Here is a 21,388-nt window from a genome sequence, read left to right on the forward strand (position 1 = left end):
GAGGTAGATAAGGATGGATTGATTTTCAATGTTCTTTTTGGGCCGAACTCTATATTTTTAACATGGAGAGAAGTGGGTTCGGCCACACAAAGATCAGTTGAGGGGTTGTTTTGGGTTTCTCTTACTATGTCTTCTAATGGTGATACACTGGGAGGTGGATTCTGAATCAAATTTTCAATCATATCATCCTCACCTTGCAGTTTCCCACCATGGTGATTTCTAATGTACAAAGTGGTGTAGAATAAACTTCATCCTCATCCTCCTCCTGCAACCAGAGAGGTAAATCATGTTCTAGCAAGTGTTGGACAGGAGGATATAGGATTAACTGCTTGGACATGTTCCCGTTCTTTACGGTCATGTTCCCAGCTCGGCAGCTGATGTCGGCATTGACTGTAGCCAACTAGGGTCTTCCCAAAATGAGAGGATACCTAGTGAGCTTTACCTTTGGCTGGAGAACTAAGAAATCAGCATGGTACTCCCAAGAATCAACGAAGACCATCACATCTTCCACAATCCCCTCAGGGGTCGTTTTGGAGTGGTCTGCTAGCTTCAACACTGTCGTGGTCTTCCTCAAGGAGCCTTGGAGGTTACGTTAGAGCATTGTGTCCTTTGTAATCACATTAATGGTAGCTCCCAGATCAATCAAGGTATGTGGGACCATTGTGCCATTGATGTGGACATAAACTACTGGGCTTCCAGGGTCTAGATATTTTGGATAGATTATCTGCCCCAACATCAGGTCGGACACTTGTCCTATGACATTGATGGTTGGGGTCCTATGACATTGATGGTTGGGGCATCTCTCTTGCGCCTTCCTGGATGCCTAAATCACTTCTCTTTGATCAACCTATTGTAGATAGGCACATCTATTATGGCTTGGAGAAGTGGTATCTTCACACATAAATGTTTCAATTCTCCTAGGAGTTCAGTCTCTTCTAGGGTAAGATGGATTGTCATGGATAGTCTCTCAGGAAAGGGTGGATTTGCTTTAGGTTTGCTTTCCTCTTTATCTTCCTCAACCTCCCTGGGTGGAGGCTGGCTATCTGGGAGAAATTTCCCAGATTGAAAGTTAATTTCTTGAATCTCCATAGCATAAGTTGGGCATGATGGTTCCCCACTATACACTTGTTGAGCCTGTCTATTGTTTGGGTTCAGATTTGGCTGGGTAGGCATTTGGGGTTGCCTTGGTGGAGCAGAAGGTAACAATTGTGGTTGCGCAGAAGAGTGGGAAGAGATTTGCATTAGGGCCTCCACCCCTGATGAGATGCATTCCACTGAGGTTGCGGCTGAGCATAGGAATGAAATGAATGGGTGCCTAGTTGGGCATGATATTGAGATGTGAAGGACCAAGGAGGAGGCGTGGACCAGGAAGGATGAGTAGGGGGGCCCCAAGAAGGTATGGAGGTGACTTGGTTGGTGTTGTAGTATGCCTGAGATGTCCCTTGCATCCCCTGCTGGTATGGTCTAGGTCCATGCGGCCTCCTTTGGTTTATGTAATAGATCTGTTCAGTGACTTCTTCGACCCCTTGGTATATAGCTTTAAGTCTGGGCAAGGAGGGCACTTATCTGTAGAATGATCTTCTTCATATATTGAACAAGCCTCTATAGAGTTCAATGGCATTCATTCCTAGGATGCCTCCTGGTGCATTTAGGGCAAAAAATGGCCAAAGCCCTCTCTGCTTCCTCTTGGTTTCTTTTGATATGTAAGGTATCCATTTGCATGGCAAGAGTCTGCAACATCTCACTCTTGAAGTCTTCCAACATGTTTCCAATTTCACCTTTAATGGATGAATTGGAAGAAGAGGTATTGGCTATGGGTTGACTCCCCCTACCTTTCTTTATGGATGCTCTAGAATGGTTTCTAAAAATAGTCTTTATGTCCTCATAGGATAATTGGTAGATGTCTCCCTCGGCCAGTAGATGGAGGGTGTCTAAAAGGTCTTCCTGAATTCCCTTGAGTAGGACCAACTTCAGAGACTCAGGGTCAAGTGTACACTTGGCCCTTTTGTAACTGAGCTGGAACCTCTCTTCATAGTCTTCCAGGGACTCATCACTTCCTATGGTCATTCAGAAGATTTCTTATTTAGTATCTTTTGACCTACAATAGTCTCGATACTTGTTGTTAAAGGCCTGCTGCATCTGAGCCCAAGTTGTGATGCTATTTCCAGGTAATCCCATGAACTAGCGCAGTGTTGCGTCCTTGAGAGTAGAAGGGAACAGTTTCAACATTTTTTCGTCTTCTGCATAGTCATAAGTTCGACAAATGACAACAACTCGAACAAGAAGTTTTCAGCATCTTCTGTAGTCAGACCATGGAAGTGAGGTAGGGCTGAAGGACTTATATTCTTCATTTTGGTGTCCCCATTGGTCTCCCAAATGGGGAAGGTACCCTCTATTCTCTCTCCATTTCTTCTAGCATTTCTGTTTTCAACCATTGGCTCCAGAGGAATGTTTTATTCTTCTTCTTCCCCTAAAGGTTCTTCAAATATGTCTGGATGTTCACCTAAGGGTTCTTTTTTATTGCAGCCACTGAAGAAGAGAGAAGGTTGGCTGTGTGAAGTAGTGGGGGTGCTGGGAAATATTTTTCCTAAGTTATCTCTACTCCTACGAGGCATGAAAGGAAATATTTTTGGTTTGTTTTTTGTTTCTTTTTCCCCACACTGAAAGTACTTGCAGAAACTGAAATTGTGATTGAACAAAACAAATTGCAATTAGCTGAATGAAATTTGCAGAATTGAAAAGGAAAGCAAGGAAATGCAAAACTGAAAGAAAAGAAATGACTAGTCTACTTTTTCCGAAATAAACTATTAGTAGAATGTTGTAATAGGAAATACAAGAAAGCAGTAATCATAGAATACTTTGACGCTTCCTCGGAAACGACGCCAAAAAGTGGTGGGCGCCAGTATTGTAGCAAGAATGTTGCAACTCCTGGGCTACCAACTTTACTTTTATCAACCTGGTAGTTCGTAACAAACTTGGAAGCGTCGATGCTATATGCACAAGTACTAGTTCTCATTGCAGGTTGTCACTTGGTCAGCCGGCGCGAGATCACTAGGAGCTCAAGCCAACTTCTATAGATTTCAGAAGAAGCTCTATGTGTGATGAAAGGAAAGAAAGATTACTCTACAGATGTTATTCTAACTACAGAAAGGAGAAAGACTGGAATGTAAAGCAAAACCTAGTAAACCATAATTACCAAGCTAATTCTACTTTTGCCAAAAACACTATGAAAACCATGAAATAAATTCCATTACCTACTCAAGGAAGTAAACAACATCTAACCATGCTGTTTCTGGAAGTAAGTAAGAAAAAAACATATTTTTGGATTTTTATGTGTTTTTATGTGAATTTAACATGCATCTAATTTATTGTTTGTGAGTGTGGCAGTGAACAGGTGGCGTTAGAGGGCGTTTTTGGAGCTTGGGAGGATGTAGGATGGTGTGGATGGGTCCTATGAGGTCTTATATGGCCTTCTGGAGGCTTTTCCCACACTCAGCCTTCAAAATAAATCCTATAGGAAAAACTACAAGAGGACACAGGAAAACTACTTGAGGAAAACATGGAAATTATAGGAGGCCTACAGGAGGAGGCTGAGAGAAATTTTCGTTGTTTTTAGGGTGTGAAAGTGGGTGGAAAAGGTGGATGAAGGTTGGAATGAGGTGTTAGGGTGCCTAAGGTCTACCATGAATCACCAGGAGAGAGAAAGATGATTGGGTTTGCTCAAGGAGAGAGGAAGAAGTTCTATGAAAAATGAAGGAAACTAGGGCAGATTTGGGGTGAGGTTTGGGAGACCTATAGGGCATGGATCAGATGGAGGGTGTAGTTTCTGGTAATCTGGCCTACTGCTGGAAGAGATCTACCGCATAGAAAATGACAGTCAACCAAGAAAATCAAGAAACCAATAAAATGAGTGCATCCTAGGAAAAATAGAATTTTGCATTAAAATGGCCTAAACTATGATGTATAGAAGGAAATGCTGGGAAATTTTGTAAGAAAGGAAAGCATGCAAAGGGAATATTGCAAATCAGGAAGTGAACATGGTAAAGAAGATCTAAAGCAAAGAAAAACTGGATTATCAACCTACTAGAGAGCTACAAACACTAGAAGTCCTAGGAATGAGGAAAATCTGTGTTTTTGGGGCAGCAAGAGAGTCTTTGCCTCAAATCATGGTCCCAGAGGGAGGAAGAGAGGCCAAGGCATTGTTGCTAGCCTTTTGAATCTTCTTTGATTACTACTTAACCTGCTACATAAAGCACAAATGGAAGCAAGCTACTAAATCATCAAAAGCAACCTATTCTTAACCATAAGAGAAATACATCTAACAACAAACTAATCTACAAACTGAAGTAAAGCATAAAAATACAAGTAAAGAGAACCTTGGCTACTTGGATTGAACCCTAATCCAAGAGCTTCAGCCCTTTGAGGTAACTCAGTGCTAGCTCAAAAAGAATTCCATCTTCATTATCAAAAAATCACAAGATTACATAAAACTGTCATAAAATAGTAAGCTCGAAATTTGAGCAGAGTTTACACAAGAAAAAAAAAGTCGACCCTAGTGAGGCCCTAGGTCTCTCTACTTATACATCTAAAGCTACCATCAACTTCCTTAAACTTAGGGAGGCTTGGCTCCCAAAACTCGAGATAACTGTCAATCATCTTCCACTTGCTCGGTTGCCTTGTAGTGCATGATTCGGCTGCTTGTACTCCGAGCTGAATGAAGGGGAATTTGAAGTGAGGAGAAATAAATGAGGGGGATTCCAATGAGCCCATATACCCATTTATGAGGCTCATCACAAAATTTAGAGTAACAAAGAACAAAGGAAGTAATAGGAAGAATTGAAGTGGAAGGAAGAACAATAACACAAGGAACGAGAAGAAATACAAATGAAAGAAGAAGAAGAAACATAAAAGAAAGAAGAAGAAGAACCATTACTGAAGCAAACTAAGGAAGTAGAACAGAGTTAGTTGCTAGAAGAAGAGAGAAAGCAATTGCATGATAGGGAACCTGCTTAAGAAATTTAATATCTAATAGTAATCTAGGATATGGAGGTGGAACTAGAGCATAAAAACCATGATGTTGATCTCATGTTGAACATGAAACATATCACTATTCAATGTCCCCCTCCTCTGAGAACAGAGAAAGCTTTGAGTGAAGAAGAGGAAATTTTTCATCTTGATGATGGTCTAGTCATGGATACGTACATTCTGACTTATGATGAGCTTCAAAAGAATATTGTACAAGAAAGAAACAGTTCCTGGATGATCTCACATCACCTACATACATTAGAGAAAGGGTTATTATCACAGATAATAGGAGGAATCCAGAAGGCATTGCTACAACCAACTTGGCCTTTTTAGGTGCTACCAAGTGTTAGGCTCAGTCTTTTCAGTCCTCTGTCAGAGCCAAATTCACCAAGGTTCATTTCTTGTCATTTGCCATCATCAAATGCCATTTTGGTCAAAAGAGTTATTTTAATTCCCGAGTCCAGGGTTTTGTCTCCAGAAGTGTGAAATAACGCTTGCAGGCCAGAAGGAGGTTCAATAAGTTTTTATTTCAGGAATGTCACCGTTAATAATGCGAGATTGATTCTTGTTCAGAACCCTATTTTGAAGAAGAAATCATCAAATGTGCTTTTGTAATAAATATGTAATTTTTCAAAGTGTTTCAAAGTTGTGCAACTCTTCAATGGCAGTAGCTTTAGCTGCTCCTATCCCTGCAAAAGAAAAAACAGAAAGAACATCATCAGCACAAAGAGACAAAGCAAAATCAAACAAAACAGAGTTTTCATTCAAATGCCAGAATGCCCAAATTATACAACTTGGTGGGCCGAATATCGGAAGATAAGGTTTAGGAGGTTATTGTGTTGAGTGCTTCTGCAAACAAACTGGCAAAGTTGAACGAGAATTTTGCGAAATGTGCTGGTCTCATCATGGAGGAGCTTGATCCAGATCATTTAGGATACATTGAGATATGGCAGCTTGAAGCCCTGCTACAGGGCATGGTGAACACTTAAGGGAACAAGGATGTGATCAACAGCACGAGACAAATTTTGAGCAGACATCTAATCATTCATACTTGCTGAAGTTTCAAGGATCCAAATCTATTATTAACAACATGACAAGATTGCCAGCGACAGAGAAGAAATCTAGAAGCAAAGCAAGAAGAGCTTTGTTATCTGCCCCAACATTAAAGGGAAAGGACAAGACGCTAGGGAAAGTTAAATCTTATTTTATGTCTGCTGGTAAAATTAGACAAAAGCAGTGTTTGGAGAATGAGAACCCAAATTCAATGCCAGCAAATAACATTGCAGACCTAGCTTTGAGAATGAAAATATTCCAGGGACTGGTGCACAGACATTGGATTTGGAACAGAACAAGGTCAAAATATCTACAGAGAATAATTCTGCTGAAAACTTGGGTTAGATATTTGTCTGAAAAGAGTAATCTTGAAGAAAGTTTTCAGACATTTCAAATAAATGTGACCATTCCAATTAAAGGTGAGGAACAACAAGACAGTAAATTGGTCACGGAAGATGTCAAAATCTGTGGTTTTGATGTGTTAGGAAATGGCCTAGAGAAGAACAGAGACAATAACTTCTACATAAAAGATATTTCGGAGGTAGGAGGATTAATGGAAGATCCGATGTCAATCAATCATGAACAGACTGAAAGTGTAGGAACAAGAAATAATCTTATAGAAACTGAGTGTGAATCTGGAGTGGAAGATCAGGTTGCTATTTGTGAGCAGCATTGGAGATCAAGAGTGAATCAAACAAATAAAAATAAAGAAGCTAAGAGTTCTAATACAGATAAGCCCATTTTTTAGCAAGATGAAACAGTTATGCCAAATGATATCTTTGAGACGTTACAACAATGCTTTGAGTCTTTGCTTAAAGAGGGTGAAAGTGACATGAAAAGTAATTCTGAAGAAGAAGTTGAAATTGCAGTTTGTGAAGATGGACAAAATGATGCTCAAAAGGATATTCATGGGCAACTAGGTACAACCAATTTAGGAAAAAGATCAAGTGAAGCTCTGGTGGTTTCTAATGTTGAAGACAAAGGAGCCATAGGTGAAACTGCCATTGAAGTTCAGGTCGTTTCTGAAGCAGAATGTGACATTAAAAATGTAGCATTTGTTTCTCTGATGTACGTGTGCATCTGCACATATTTTCCTCTTTTCAAGCTTGGAATGTTCACTTTATATTCCTTGACACCTAGCCCTTCATTTCATAACATCTGGCGAGTGCAGTGTTGGGTATACGACCAAAGTCCCACATTGACTAGAAGTGGGAAGGATCATGGGTATATAAGGATGGAAAAATATCTCCATTGGTATGAGGCCTTTTGGGGTAAAGCCCAAAAACAAATCCATGAGGGCTTAGGCCCAAAGTGGACAATATCATACCATTGTGGAGATATGTGGTGTCCAGAGTCCTTACAAGTGGTATCAGAGCCAAGTTCCGAAGTTAGCCAAGTGGATGAATCCTTAGAATGGTGAACAAAGGTGGTGGGCCCCAGTAATATCACGATGGGATCTGTGGATGAGCTCGGTTAGACAGGCGGTGTGCTCCGGATTCTTCATGGATGTGTCCTAGTCCCAACACGGTGAAGAGGAGTTGACCTAGGATAGAGCAAGCTCTCGAGGTAGGTGGTGCTTCCATGTAAGGCGTGTTCTCCCAACGCATTGGAGCGGAGAATCCTAGTTGGTAGAGATTAGGCGGATGGATAATCGTTTGCAGGGAGGCTCGATGGTCCTTTGTTCGAGGGGAGGATTGTGGGTATACGACCAAAGTCCCACATTGACTAGAAGTGGGAAGGATCATGGGTATATAAGGATGGAAAAATATCTCCATTGGTATGAGGCCTTTTGGGGTAAAGCCCAAAAACAAATCCATGAGGGCTTAGGCCCAAAGTGGAAAATATCATACCATTGTGGAGATATGTGGTGTCCAGAGTCCTTACACGCAGTTGTTAAATTTCTTCCCTGTAGTAATAAAGAGGGAAAAACTGGTGATTTTTCAGACTAAAACTGTGTTTATGAGTCTGCACAGCGCATTGGGAGCAGGTGCGGCGCACTAGGCCTCCTGCCTCAGTGTTATTTTTTATGGGCGCAGCGCACATGGCCTGCGTGGCGCATTGGGTGTGCGCGCGGCGCACATAGGTGTCATCACCGACATAGCCATCACAATAGCCGTATTGACTGTTGGAATTGTAGGAATATGTTTTTATTATTGGAAGCGAAGGAAAAGAGATGATAAGGCCATTGAATAACACGGACCATTTGGTACTGGAAACAATAACTCGTAACCCTAGAGTTAAAAATATTTCATTCATTGCTCACTCACTTGATGGCTTGGTAGCAAGTTCAGATGGTGTCCTTTGAACATGTTCAAATTTGCATTCAAAAGTTTCTTGGCATTATTGGAGGTCAGAGTCATCTTCTGGTTCCAGATATTGATCTTCTACAAGTATCTAATGTCGTTGGCTTGGCTTGGGATACAATAAATCAAGTGAAGTTTACTGTTCCCTTTCGTGAAACAAAACGTGATATTTGGCTTGATTCATTGCTTTTGAGAACTGTTGAAATACCTTTCTCTGCAAATGATAGACAAGCGAAGATCGCATCTAGTGAGCTACTTCATGCTATTTGCTTAGTCATGGTTGGAAATGTTGCAAAAGGACCAACAGGCCGTAAAGGACACACACAACAAGTTGTTCACTATAAAAAATATATACAAATGTCTTTTCCCAGCAATTCTCCGTCTTGCAACTGATGCGGAGTTGGTCACTCGGCAGCTATTCACGGAGTTTGTAAAACAATTGATCCATTGGTTTACCAGCAATACCCAGAAGGAAAATCCAGATTCCATGGCGTTATTAGACTCCATACTGGATGGAGTTGTTGATTCTGAGAATGGTTCCCTCAGGGAGTTCTGTGCAGAGTGCTTTGCAGAGTTTATGCAATGGTCAGTACGACATGCTCCTGCAGAGGTTGATAACTTTGTAAATATTGCATCTATGTTGCGCCGACTCTATACTCGTCTTGATCATCCAAATCCTTACCATAGGCTAGGAGCCGCAATGACTGTTTATCTTATCTATCCTGTACTAAGGGAGAATGGATCAATTGTTGATCGGCATATTCTGGATTTTTTTTTTTTTTTTGCATAAAGAGCCTGCGTATTGGAGAGCGTGATGACAGTCAAATAGGTACAATGAAACAAATGAGCAGGGTCCTGGAAGGAATGCAGAGACTTGTGCGAAGGAACATCAGCTCTTTACAGGAAAATAGGAAGGATAGGAAGATGTTCTCAAACTTGCAGAAATTTTTAGAGTGGTTATTTTTGCAAATAGGTCGAGCAGAAGAAAACTGCAGAAAGAAATGCATGTGGTTGTTCAGTTCAATATGTGAAGCTTTGCCTGTTGGCAAAAGTGCTCATTGGTTCAAGTCGAAGTTCAAAACTACAGAGCAGGTTAGAAATACCTTGGATATTTTTGATATAGGGTTGAGATTTCTGGAACTTAATGGTGATAAGCATGGAATTCAGTCACTGGAGGTGTGGATGGAAAAATTTATACTCTCTCTTCATTGGTTTGAGTGGGCCCTGAAGGAGCAATTGATATCATTAAATGATATGTTTATCGAGGCACGGATGGAAAGATTCAACATTGCTTTTGCTATTGACATGTTTCTTCAAAATTCTTATTTTGAACCTATATCTTGATTTATTAACCCCTTTAACGCCATCACAGAAGGAATATCATGGATCACTACGAGTCAAGACTATATTTCATCTTCTGAATTTTCTGAAGGTGATACTTTATATTGAATTGGGAATCAAGGAGAAAGATATTCAAGTATCTAAGGAATGACACACATTCAGCTAAAAGAGGCGAGTAGGGTGCACAAACTTGTACCCTTTAGTGAAACTCCTTTTGTAAATTTAATATCTCAAACTATTTTCCATCCACGGAAAATTACTTTTTCATAAGTGGAGTGTCAAACTATAGAGGAGCTTGTGAGACTAACAGTGAAAATTGCTAAGATATTTTCATTGGCATCATCAATATTCAAACAACGCTTTATACAAGATCTTAGAAGCTTTGTGTCTGGAAATATTATTGAGCTTGACCCAAATACATATAACCATTTGGGAGTAACAGATCTAGTAGATACGATGTATCTTTTGAAAGGCTATCAGCAGTTACATCTAGTTGGTGCTTTGCTGCCTGCATTAGGTAAAGAGAATGCACAAGTTACTGGTTAGAAAGCTTCTTCAGACTCTGTTTTCATTAGGAAGGAAAATTTCTCCTGTAGTACAACCAATTGTTTTGGAAACTTTGACATTGGCCATAGCCTTGGGTGTCACAGCTTCTCACTTATTAGAGTTGGTGTTGGACGACACAGTTGTGAGTCAATCCCAAACTGATAGAGAAACAAACACTGCAGTGGGAAGTAACTGTTATTTCAACTTTCAAAAATTCATTGTTCAACAATTAAAGTTTTCATATAAAGATTGTCTCTCACGCTTATTACAAGAAGCTGTAGAGAATTTCACTGCTAGGCTGCTGTTGAATGCAGTTCTGGATGATTGCTTGAAAGTAAAAAGCATTACCAAGTCCAGTTTCCTGAAAGAAGTTGTCAAGCATATTCAGCTACTTAAGCCATGTTGTGATCTTGAGGCTACAACGAGTGACAAGTTGTTCTTTCTGGAAATTCTTCAGAAACTATTTATGCTAGATACAAGTTGTGATACAGTGCTAGCAGAGAGTCAACCATCATTTGGGTTTATAATAGAGAGTTATTTCTTACTTCTAAATAGCAATCATCAAGTTCCTGTTTGCGAGGCTAGTAAATTGCTGCAAACAAGTACAACAATGACAGTGAAGAGTAATGCACTCGTTCTGGTTCCTTATTTCTTCAAGTCCTCCATTGGCAGTAATATTCTCAACCGTCTAGTAGACAGTTTAACCAATGTTGTGACTGATCATTTGCTAGTGTGAGAAATAGAAATACAACCTGGTGCGAATGAGAGGGTAGCCTATATTAAGATGCTTCAGAGACTTGAAGATGCAGTCTTAGCAGGAAACAAACTAGAACTTTTGGAAGTTGTCTTTCCCCTTTTCAAAAGTCATGTAAAGCTAGCAAGGAAGAAGGTTCATGAAATTCTAGAATCATATGCTGAAATTGTTTTGGAAAACAGAAGGAAATTGAGGGTTTGCAAATATTGGTGAATGACTCTCTTGAAGAAAAAGAAATGCGTGACTTAGCAGCTCAGGAACTCCATCTGAGGTTAGAAGAGGAAAGAAACATTTAGTATATGCTGCTTCAGAGTTTGCTTCCAAAAGACGATGCAGATGCAAGGGATTGCATATTGGAGGTCAAAGTAGGCACAGGAGGAGAGGAAGCATCATTGTTTGCTATGGATATATTTAAAATGTATGAAAGGAAGCCAGTGCAGCAATATCAGGTTCTGGTGTTTATGGAAAGCTTAAATTTGAAAATGGTGTGCATCGTGTTCCAGTTACGTAAAAATCAGATCACATCCATACTAGTGCTGCATTTGTTTCCATTCTTCCTCAGGCTGATGAGGTTGATGTGAAATTTCACTATGAGGATTTGAGAATTGATACTTATCGATCAGGTGGAGTAGGAGGTCAACATATAAATACAACGAGCAGTGCTATTCGTGTCACTCACATTCCAACAGGCATTGTCGTAACCATTCAAGATGAGCAATCACAACGCAAGAACAAAGCTAAAGCACTGAAAGTTATATGTGCGAAACTTTATGAAATGGAAAGACAGAGACTCCATTCCAGCCAGTCTAAGCTCCGTTCTGAACAAATTGGCAGTGGAGATAGGTCAGAGCGGATCCGGACATATAATTACCCCCAAGGTCGGGTAACTGATCATAGAGTTGGGATAACTTATCATTCGATAGAAGATATCGTGCAGGGTGAAAGCTTGAATATTCTTCGATGCTCTTATTCTGAAACAGGAAATGGATGCAATTTCTTCGTTCAATGATACCTCCTGATATCGCAATTGCTTCTTGGAATCATCAGAAATGGTCTTATTACATCTAGGTTTTTTACACAAGTGATAGATATGGTGCACAACAGACCTATGTTGAAACAGATTGTATGGGTCAATTTCTGAGGTAGAGAGAATGTTTTTCATTGTAAATACCATTGCATTGATCATTAAATATGTCTTCTAGTCTCTAGATTAGGTTAATCTCCCATGAAAATATTATGCCAGCTGCTATTTTCTTATGAGAAAAGCCTGGGGATGTTGGGCATGCACGAGATGGTCTATTATGCAGTAGATAAAGCTGATCTGTTGCATGCTTTTGGCATTCGCTTTGATGATAGAATAACTGGTAAATCCTGAGAGAATGCACTCTGGTTCAAAACATTAACCTTCTGGGGCGCGCTAATTCTATGAAGACAATTGGTGGCGGATATGATGACATAAGAACAATCAGAGCCGGGAACTATGTTTATTATTAAAAATTAACTTTTATTCATGTGGCAAATGTAAAATAACTGTCAAAGCACAGAAATGCCCAAATGTAAAATGTATGACAAACAACCGTAGCAGAGAAATAAGCCACGGGGCCTACTTTCGTTTTCAGTTACAATTTCAAAGGATTCACACCTACAGATGTCACTTTTTCAGATCCAAGTAAAAATGTAACGCTGCTCCTTTACAGGCGGTTGGCCTTTCACCTTCTGTCCCACTTTGGGTCGATCGACTTTCCCATATTGAAGTCTATTTATTGTATGAAAATTATGTGTAAATGGTTCTGAGTTCTGGCAAACAGTGGGAGAGCTGTGAAGGAAAACTTCACTGTACAATTTTTTGACAGGGATTTAATGAAAAGATACAGCTCTGACTCCTGAGATTCTTGTGGTGTGAATTCAGCATTTGTTTTTTCCTTTGTTTCATATGTAGCTTGTTATGTTTCCATTTCATTTCATAATCATTTCTAAATGAATACTTTTAAGTGAGAAAGGAAGAATCTAATTTTCTGCTCTGCCTTGGGAAGGTATTCATGTTTTGTGTTTTCTTCTGTTTGATAAGGATCCATTTATTGCCCTTGTCAATCTCTCAATGTTCTTTTCATTCCATATAATGTCAAAATTGAATGCTAAATTTATTGCCTGTCTTGCCTCCTGAGATAATCTGTGTCTCGGATTTAATTTCCCTGCTCATGCTATTCTCAATCCCACGCTGCCCAGAAAACCCAGTCATTTATCAAATTACCCCTTTCCTATCCATTTACTAGCCTAAAATTAGTTCCCATTTTTAGTCATCTCGCACCCTATTGCTCATTTTATCGAGATTGACTGGAGAGAGCCCTCTCCTGTCCTCGTAGGGCTAGCTACAAGGCTGAGCTTGGTTTGATGTTGCCTCGAGTTTTGCCTTTTTCAGCCTGAGGCAGATTCGAGCGCTAACACCAAGTAAAACACAAACTATCTCATGGCCAAGAATAGACAGATGGAAAAGAACTTATAGGTAGCAAGGCAACAATTGAAACAACTTCAAGTATAGGTCTAAAAGACAGCTCCCGCACAAGTGTATTTAGAAGAACTTAAGGCAACCATACTTGGTGAAGTATCAACATTGGGAGAGACAATGAGAAGCCTCTATGAAGAGCTTGTCACTATGCACAAAGTAGTTGTCCACTTGCATGACATATAACATAGCTACAAAGATAATGCTAAAGATCTCAAGGTTGTTCATATAGCCATTTCTACCATGCATGAGTGGGAAATGCATCATAAAGGAGCACCTCTTGAGTTGGTGAAGAAGACAAGGCAATAGGTTGAGTTAGAGAAAGGAGAGGTTCAAATGGTTATCCATAGTAAAATATAGATTGGCTCATTCATCGCTAACATTCAAGCCTCATACACATGTTTGTATAACAGTGTGGATTTCATGGTGAAGTCACACAAGATCCCTTCAGTTCGCTCACTCACAAAAGCCAATGGCAGGAGGTTGAAGATAACTTTGACCAACTAAAGAATATCACCACTAACGAAGATCTAGAAGTGAGTAAGCACAATATGCAGAAGTACATTGATGGCTCTGTCTAGATCAATACCATGTTTCTCCTATTGAAGAAGGAAACTCAAATTGGTTCCAAGTCAGTATACCCGGATGCAATGGAGGCTAGAGTCCACTTCCAACCTAATCCAATTGCACAGTTTGGGGAATTCATCGCACAGTACAAATCTTGCTTCCACTATGTGACTGAGAAACTACAAGTTGAAGTGGCTGAGTTGGAGTTTCCCCAAACTCAAGCTTGACTTTTTTTTTTAGATTAGGATATCTAGTTTACTCTACCCAATATTTTACTATATGGTTATGAGCATATTGTAATATTCTTTTGTAATTAATTGTAAGTGAAATTCTAGGTGTCAATTGTGGAATGTGAAGAGTCATTGTGTAATGAAGTCTAAAGGTCATGGTTGAAGGAAGTCAAAGAGTCATGAGGTAAATCCAAGAGTCATAAAGGGGAGATGATTAGTCATCTCATTTGTTATAAATACACCCCCATAAATCATGTAAGGGGATTTTGGCTTAGGATTAGAAGCTAGGTATCTTTTTTGAAAGCCTTGGCCCCTCCTTAGCATAGAGGGAATATCTGCATTTGGAGGAGTAGGTGTTGGATTCATGTTCCACTATTGGGATTAGTGGTTTTCCAATTGTATATGTATGTTTGGTACTTTCACTTTAATAAAAGCTAGGAGTCGGAATATTTTCATGCATATGTTGTGAATATAGTAGGACTATTTGTGTTATGGTTGCACTCTATGTTATTTAATTTACGCTAACACCTATGAAGTATTTCGTTTGCTTTAGTATGAATCTTGTTGAATGTGTGTTGTTGTATATTTCAATCATGGTTATCTTGTGAATTTTTTTCTAGGCTAAATTAAGATTCCTTGTATGCTCGTGTTCCTTTGAAGCTACGTACACTTCTAAGGAGCTCACTCACTTTCCCTTTTTCTTGTTAGAAACTTTCATGCATTGGACTTGACCCTCCATACAGTCACACACTTGTTTCAAAAAGTCATGAATACATCATTCTATGCATTATCGTAGCCAAGGCATACCACTAAAATGCATTATTTCGGTAACCAGACTGTATTTCGGCTGGGGTTCCTTCTCCAAATGGTGTGAGATCTAATTGGGACTTTATATTACGAAGATTCTCTGAATTTTGGTGGGTCCAACATCGTCAACATTTCTAGCGCTAGAAGGAGGGCCATATGACAAGATGTGCCCGTGAAGTTTGTTTGAACTTTCCTATCATTAAATGGCTTCTTCCCATATCTTAACCCCAACATGCTTTTCTAGAACCACAAATTTGAAAGTTCCCATGGCAATAATTAATGACTTGTCAAATCTGAAGTTCAATGGTGAGGGTGGAATGACCATTCTCTAACACACTACCCACTTTCTTGAATTTTGCACTCATCACAAAATTCATTGTGAGGATACTGCTTACAAGTTGTTTGTCCTTACGTTTGAAGCACACGTTAAAGAAAGGTGTTACACATTTTTATCGATGGAAAATTTTAGGGGCTAATATTCATAGTTGGGCTAATTTTCCATGATTTTTCCAAAAAAGGATTTGCCAACTTCCACTTTTTCTAAAAATGATTCGACTAAATTTTACAATATAAAATTGTTTTACCTTAAAAATTGCCAACATTATATAGAGGCTATATATAAAATCATTGTAAATTTGAATAAATTGACAAATATATCACTAAACATTTTATAGGTTTCATATTAGGGACTAGTGAGATTCACCAATGTTTTTTAACTTAAAATTTTCCCTGTTTCCAACCGCTTTTATGCACTCTTTTGAATGTCTTGTTGAGGGGCTCTACCATGCATTTGACAATTATGATTATAAATTTGTTTATAAGAAAATCATGCATCTTATAAAATCACTTAATGAATCTCTTAATGATTTTCACGACTGCTTCATTCATTTATGTTATGATTTTTCTAAGGATAATATTGATTGGAATTCCATGAAAGAGAAGATTGATTTTCTTGTTCATATTTCGATGAATCCAACAGAATATGAATCCTTTGAAAGCCTCCCAACATACACTCGTTATGGAGCTCTTAAATCTACAACAAAGGAAGTTTTCTTTCTAAGTGACTCCTCATCTTCTCCTCATCAAACAACTCCATTTATGTAGGTTGAGGTTGGATAACTTGAGATTTAATCCGTTGATCTACCGCCATCTTCTCCCACCGCACATGTTTAAAATTTGAGCGCAAGTTTTTACTGTGAATTTGATTTTCCCAGCGATTTTATTTATCCTCGACCTCCTTCCATTAGTGCCATTGGTCATCATGATTGTGATTTTTATATCCACCTATTTAATTATTTTCTTTTGATGTTCATGAGGATCAAGTTAAGGATGGAGTTAATATTGATCAATAAACTTGCAATATCATTCACAATCACTATGTGCGGGATTATGTTTATGAGCAAGAATCTTTGATGCAAGTTTATATTTCTCCTTTCTCACCTCTCCCTCATTATCCTGATGTCTTCCATGATTATACCTTACCCGTTGTATATTTCGAAGAATCGGTTTCTGACGATGTTAATTCTAATCACACTTAAGACTCATGGAATGTTAGTTTTACTTTAGAACACAAAGAGGAAAAATATTCTCTTCCTAATATTTCTCATCCATCATATGATCATTGTGAAGAAACAACGAGTTAAATTCCTTGTTTTCAACATCCCCATCTCTATGATTCATCAGATGATGAGGATAATTTTCTTCCTAATGATGGAAATTCTGATGATAGTTGTCATGATTAATTCATCGACTCATCTAGTCACATCTCTGTGTTTTTTGTTGTTGATTTTTCTGCGCCACTGATTTTTGATGATCTCCCTTTCGATGTCTTGGTACTACCACAAGTTGTCGAGGCACTTCATCCTATGCTAATGTTTATGTCAGGTTCTTGCAATCTTGATGCTACTTCGAATGATGATTAGGGTAGTTCTTTATCTCTTAATAGTCCTTATCCGTTGATTGCACAATTAAAAAATCACTCTATTTCACAAGTTTCACATCCTCTATCTATTTTACATGATATAATTTCTCAATCATTGGAGGAGTCATACCTGACAAGATCGTTAGAAAAACATAAGTTGAGTCCACTTTCTTTATGTTTTCCAAAATTGAAAGTTTGAAATAACATTATAGCATGTCATCTTGTTGCAATGTGCATGAACACCATAATGCATTAACAAAATGTTTCACATGTGATTTCTTGTTGTATTTTTTCTTCTTGCATTTTCAATCTTCGGATTTTGAAACATTTCCCATGTTATCTTTTTTGTCAGTTGTTATTCCTAAAAACATCTCTTGTTATTGATTCCCTCGCCTATATAGGTCAGTCGATGCTTCCAAGGTTACATTGGAAGTTTTATTTTACGTAATCCTGGCCTATTCTTAGTTAGTTTAGGAGTAGGGGTAGTTTTATTGCTTTCTTTCTTTTGTTTTGTTTTGATTTGTTTTTTGACCTATCCTTTGTTTCCTTTTCGTTGCAAATAACTTCCATAAGAGATCGTGTTTGGCTTCGAAGCAAGAATGGTGTAGTTCAAGAGGAAATTTTACTACTCTCAATACTTGGTTATTTGTTTATTCCCCCTCTTTGCGTGGGACTTGAAAATTTTAGTCGATGGTACCCTGATGGAAAATATGTTATTTCTTGGAGAGAAACTTAGTGTAATTATGATGCTTGGATTTGTTGTAACATTATCTGGTTTTGATAAGTTAGTATATTAGTTAAAAATAATTTCAAAATGTTAAGTTAGGATATGGGTGAAAAAGAAAGAAAAATAAAAATGTTAGGACAATTTCATACTTTTATATGCATCCATATCAATAAAATGTTAGGAGTTAGTTTCCCTAAAGAAACAAGGAAAAGGAAAATAAAATGTTAGGGAAGCAAAAAGAAAACAAAGGCTTCATTTTCAAATAAAAATAAATGCAAGCGCTGCTAGTTTAAATGCACCACTTTACAAATGTTATATTTTTATTAATTAATCATTAATTCCCTTAATAGGGATTAATTTTTGTTATAAACCTTTAACATTCAATCTTATGATATATGGCGCATATACATCATATAGGACAAAATTGCTAAACGACAAAAGGTCTTGTCAGCTTTCAATAAATTGAGCACATGAATTAATGCTGATCTACTCCCCACCTGGATCAACGGCAAGGAGAGACTTTGCACCCCCCTCATCTATTTCTTGTTAACACAATGCGGGGGGGAAGGGGTCTGCAAAGCGGGTTTAATGGCAGACACCCCAACCCTATGTGGCTCCACTATATTACACCACACCACCACCCCCCCGCAAACTGCTCATGGTTTCCCTTTGGCAACGTCTCTTCCATCCCGCTCCCTAACCATTATACTTTAGCCAATCCCAAGCCTCCACCTCACATACCCATTACTTATTTATCACATCCATTTCCACCTCATGTGCTCGCTGCCCTGCTGTCATGCCCATTATAATCACCCGTTATAGCTCCACACTTGTCCATTAAACCATTATGGTCATGAATAAGACCTTTAACCTTCCCGACATATTATAAATAAACCCACACCAGCCTCTTTGTCACTTTCCTTCGACTCTTTTACGTTATTTGCAGGTAAACAATTTCTGTAGGACTTTTATTATTCACTCAGTTTGTTACTAGAATTTCTTTGCCTTCTGTTTGCCAGCATAGCCCCTAAAGGGAATGCTAAAAAGTAGAGCACAAGGGAAAGCACTGCTACTCCAACCCAACTTGCCCTTGACCACATCCCTCTTGTAGAATCACTGTTCAAAATTGCAAAAGCCAAGTGTGAGTTCGATTTCTATGAACTGCACTTGTGGCTCAAACATAATTACCTCAACAAGCAAGATCCCATTAGGTTTTGGGAATCCCTCTTACCTTTCTTTTTTTTCCCAAAAACACATGAGTTCCCTAACCTTATTACCTGGTGTTAAGCTAAATATGACCCCGTGAAAAAAGTAGTGATGGCTCAGAATGGAGACATTCTAATAACCATCTCTGCATAAGCCATAAACCAGATTCTCCTAATCCCCCAACTTGACTCTCTCAGTCATTTTTCACCAGCAGCACTTATGGATCCCATCACATAGTTTATGGAATTCATTGCACATTACGAATCTTAGTTCCAATATGTGACCGAGAAACTACAAGTTGAAGTGGCTGAGCTGGAGTTTCCCCAAACTCAAGCTTGATTTTTTTATATCTTATTACACTATCTAGTTGACTCTACCCCATTTTGTCCTATATGGGTATGAGCATATTGTAATATTCTTTTATAATTAATTGTAAGTGAAATTCCAAGTTTCAATTGTGGAATGTGAAGAGTCATTTTGTAATGAAGTCCAAAGGTCATGGTTGAAGGAAGTCAAAGATTCATGAGGGAAGTCTTGTTATAAATACACCCTCATAACTCATGTAAGGGGCTTTTGGCTTAGGATCATAAGCTAGGGAGCTTTGTTGAGATCCTTGAATTCTCCTTAGCATAGAGGGAGTATTTTTATTTGGAGGAGTAGGTGTTGTATTCATGTTCCACTATTGGGACTAGTGGTTTGTCAATTGTATATCTATGTTTGGGACTTTCAATTTAATAAAATCTCAAAGTCGACATATTTTCATGCATATATTGTGAATATAATAGGACTATTCTTGTTATGTTTGCAATATATGTTATTCTATTTACACTAACACTTCTGAACTATTTCATTTGAATTAGTATGAATCCTATTGAATGTGTATTGTTGTATATTTCAATCATGGTAATCTTGTGACCTATTTTTCAGACCAACTTATCATTCATTTTATGCTCATGTGTTCCTTTCAAACTACATACTATTACAGGATTCTAAGGAGCTCACTCACTTTCCCTTAGTCATGTTAGAACCTTTCATGCATTACACTTTACCCTCCATAGAGTCATGCACTTGTTTCACCAAATTTCTAAATATGTCATTCTATGTGTTATCGCAACCAAGGCATACCACTAAAACCAACTATTTTGACAATCGGGTCATATTTTCGATGGGGCTCCTACTCCAAACAGTGTGAGGTCTAATTGGGAATTCATATTGGGGAGAACCCATGAATGTTGGTAGGTCTAGCATCTTCAACATGTCACTGATAATTTCTCTGGGTATAATGAATTTCTTTCTAATTTGGTAGAGAGGGAGCCTAGTTTGAAAATTATTCTTGGAGACAACTCCACTCATCTTGTTAAAGGGTTTGGGACCGTCAAATTTCATTTGAATTCATGGGAATTTGTTTTGATCCATGATTTGATGCATGTGTCAGAATTGAAGAAGAAATTGGTATCAATATCTACTTTGGAAGACAAAGGTATGAGGGTTTCCTTCATCAAGGGAAATGTTCTTACTTATCCTGTTAGATTTCCTATGAGAAATGCATTTACACTAGGATCAAGATTTAAAGGACTCTATAGAGTCACTGGTAGATCTCTTCTAGCATGGGTCCATGATACTAATCATATATATAATATATGTCACCAAATATTGGCCCATCTATATTATGAGGCTCTTCTAAAATTGAAGAAATTGGTCTCTAGTATTCTTGATGTTCAAGCCCAACATGATGGAGTATGCCCAGGTTGTGCCAGTGGAAAGAAGACAAGGGGACCATTCCCCTCTACCAAGAACAAGACAAATGACATCCTCCAACTCATTCATTCTGATATATGTAGTCTAATTCCCATACACTCTATTGGTGGCCATCTTTATTACATCACCTTCATTGATGACTTCTCAAGAAATACATGGATATATTATTTGAAGCACAAGGATGAAGCCTTAAAAATATTCAAGAAGCTCAAAGCTTTGGTAAAAAATCAAACAGGGAATAAAATTAAGTTCTTCAAGTTTGACGATGGTGGACAATACATTTCGAATGAATTCATCGATTTTTGCAAGAGGAAAGGAATCAAGAAATAGACAATTGTGCCCTATACTCCTAAACAAAATGGAGTAGATGAAAGAAAGAACAGGTCTATTGTAGGATTTTCTCATGCCATGATCCATGATAAAAAGTTAACAAAGTTCCTTTGGAGAGAAGCAACGAATGCTACCATATATGTTCAAAACAGGGTGCCTCATCAAGAATTGGACAACAAGACCCCTGAAGAAGTGTTCACAGGTGTCAAGCCCAATGTTGGCCATCTCCGTATCTTTGGATGCCCTATATATTTCCACATGCCGAAGGAAAAAAGAAACAAGCTAGAAACCTAGGGAAGCAAAGTTACGTTTGTTGG

General features: G+C 38.5%; 1 pseudogene; it reads left to right on the top strand.

Moving 5' to 3' along the window:
* The first annotated feature begins 10,248 nt into the window (after positions 1–10,248).
* On the top strand, positions 10,249–12,041 carry LOC149159616 (peptide chain release factor 1, mitochondrial pseudogene; annotated as a pseudogene).
* Positions 12,042–21,388: the final 9,347 nt, after the last annotated feature.

This window comes from Pinus tabuliformis, chromosome 5_2 (assembly GCF_031772625.1).
Source record: "Pinus tabuliformis cultivar Carrire ecotype Pingquan chromosome 5_2, CPIR1, whole genome shotgun sequence".
In the NCBI taxonomy this organism is placed as follows: Eukaryota; Viridiplantae; Streptophyta; class Pinopsida; order Pinales; family Pinaceae; genus Pinus; species Pinus tabuliformis.